Here is a 2,966-nt window from a genome sequence, read left to right on the forward strand (position 1 = left end):
ATATATATGCTTATGTGTATGCATGTGTCTGTAATATATACATATATACTATACTTGTATATACATTTGTAAAAATATAAACAAAAACAACACCCCCAACAAAAAAATAGAATAAAAACAAACAAACTGAACCCAAGACAAAAGCCTCAAAACAATTGCAATTCTTTTAAAATCCAGACCAATATAAGGCATTGAAAATAAACAACTTTTGTTTCAAAACAGATGGGAAATTACTTGCGTTCTTTTAATCAGTATTCATCACTTTTTCTTCAAATTGGTAAAAAGAAACAACAACAAGAAGAAACAATCCCGCCAAGTCCCCACATTACGTGTAACAAGCAACAAGCAAACCTTTAATTAAAACATCAGGTACTTACTGTAATCATGCCAAGAGTAAACCGAGCTGTCAGTGAGCACAAGAACCTCTGCACTCTGGGAAGAAAAAACAACAGTGAAAATGGTTAAATCTGGGACTGGCTTCGAGGTTTATAAATGGTTAACTTCTTCACCATGGATACAAGAGACATAAGTTGGATTCTCATGTGAAGAAGACTTTATCGAGTACCCCTGTCAGTACATAAGTAGGATTGTCCCGTACAGCGAGGGGTGATCCTGACAGATAGGCTGGGTCGGAGTAGCCCGCCTTCTAAATGATCTAATAGTGTTGATGGGGTGGGGTGGGGTGGGGAGGGGTGGGGTGGAAAAGCATTCACAATTTGCTATACAAATCTTGTGAAAACAAACCAGGAACAAAAACCCATCCAAGCACAATTTAGGACTTTAACAGGGGCTGTGGTTATGTGTGGCTTCTTTCAGCGGCGCAGTTTAAAACCCTCCTGAACACAATACAAGTCTTTTCTGTTGTGAGGTTCATGATTCCCCGTCAAAAGATCAGAATGACATAAATAATGCACCACACAACTGTTGCCACCACAACTTTAGGCTGATTTTTTTTTCGATAAGTGCTTTACGGCGCTCGCAACTGCATAACGCCGTATGAGCGCGCGGGACACATTAAACAGTTTAGTAGAAATATTGAATTTTGCCCGGGTGGCGGCCGAAGTCTATTCTTATCGATTTTAGGACCACCAAGGGGTATTTAACGTGCGCAGCTTGCACACGGGACCTTCGAGATTTTTTGCGCCCTTATCCATGAAGGCTAGATGTTAGATTTTTACCTACCATAAGATCAGGGGAGTGGCTGAAAGACAGCTGTAGCAAAGGCTGCAGAAAAGAATCAGGAGCTCAAAGGAGGAGACAAAGGGGAAAGGGAGAAAGGCTGCATAAAGAGTCAGAAGCCCAGTGGAGGGGGAAAGGGAGGGGGGGGGGGGGGAGAGAAAGTGGAAACGAAAGCAGACGACATCATGGTTGAAGAGCGGGAAAGGAGGTGAAAGGAGAGAATTTGGAGAAGAAAAATTTCCGTCGCTGCCAGTTTTTGAACCCGTGACCTATTGAGTTAGAGGCGAACACCGTAACCTCTAGACTACGAGAGCCCCTAACTCAATGCATGTACACGTGAAAAAGCGATCAACTTTAGTTTTAGAAAAAAGTTTCACAGTACTTAATTGCAACACAATTAGGTCAAGTAAGTACGTAAGCACCGAAGATTAGAGGTGTTACTAGAGAGTAGTATACAAAGAAAAGAAAGAGAGATAATGACGATAAATGTTTGATTGGAAAGAAGGACCAAACCATATCACCCGCCGCTATCAACACTTTCAAACAAAACGACGCGTTGTAACAAAGGAACAAGCTCTTCGAGCCGTTTATTTGGTTCCGTGTTTCAGGGGATTGTCACTAAAGTGGAGTTTTAAAGGTACCGATTTCGTTAACCCCAAGATCAAATCTAAGTCCTGTACTAGATTTTCTACGTGTTTTCACCCATATTGTGATTCTCTGTCCAATAACGAATAGTTTGATAGCTCACACAAACCTGTCGATCAACATTTGACTTAATTATAGCTGATTTAAGCTCATAGCCTCTAATTGGGTGCGTCAAATTGTGGACTCCCCTGAGCACTAAAAGTAGTAAAAGGGGTATATCAACGTAACAATGTGAACAACAATAACACAAAAAATGTATCAACAATAGCAACAATACCAACAATGCCTACGTATCATATCAACAATAACAAGAATACATGTAGCAACAATAAAATAATACATGTATTAACAATTACAAGAAAACAGGTAGCAATAATAATAACAATACATATATCAACAATAAAAGCAACAATATCTAGTTTTTAGGCCAGTCAACAACAATTCCAATAATAACATATTAATGAAAACTGAATTTTTTCGCAACCGCGTTTTGCCCATTCCGATTTTCGCGAACGTTTTGAATTTACGATTTGAATTGTCCTGAGTCTTGTAGGTAGTTGGATTCCAATGCAGTTTGTTTGTTTTAGTAAGTGTTTTACGGCACTTGCAACACAATAGGTCATATAAGTGCCGAAGATTAGAGATGTTACAAGAGAGTAACAAACACAAAAAAGAAGGAGGGGAGATAGAGACGGCAGATTTTTAATAGGAAAGAAGGAGCAAACCACACCAGAGCACCCGCCAACCACCTACGTTCCAATTCAGTAGAGCCCCTAGTAACGTTTCGCGATCGATTTGAATTCGTGGATTTCTTTCAAAACCACGATTATTGCGAATTCAAGTTGATCTAGAGGCCGAACCCCTCCACCCCCCTCAAACCAGAACCCGGTTTACAACTATTAACTAGGACAAAGATAGTGAAAGCAGCTACAACAGTAAACAACATATATGCGGGTAACCGAAGAAGAGCAATATAAGAAACAAACAAACATTTCAACAATGTACAGGACCAACAAGAACAACTAGAACTGCAATACAAACAGTCGCGGCAAAATGCAACTGTTTGGGCTACCGAAGAAAGGTAATAAAGATAACAGAAAGAACAGTGGCTCAAAAAAGGGAAAAAAAAACCCCTCCCCCAA

The sequence above is a fragment of the Aplysia californica genome, unplaced genomic scaffold (assembly GCF_000002075.1).
Source record: "Aplysia californica isolate F4 #8 unplaced genomic scaffold, AplCal3.0 scaffold01339, whole genome shotgun sequence".
In the NCBI taxonomy this organism is placed as follows: Eukaryota; Metazoa; Mollusca; class Gastropoda; order Aplysiida; family Aplysiidae; genus Aplysia; species Aplysia californica.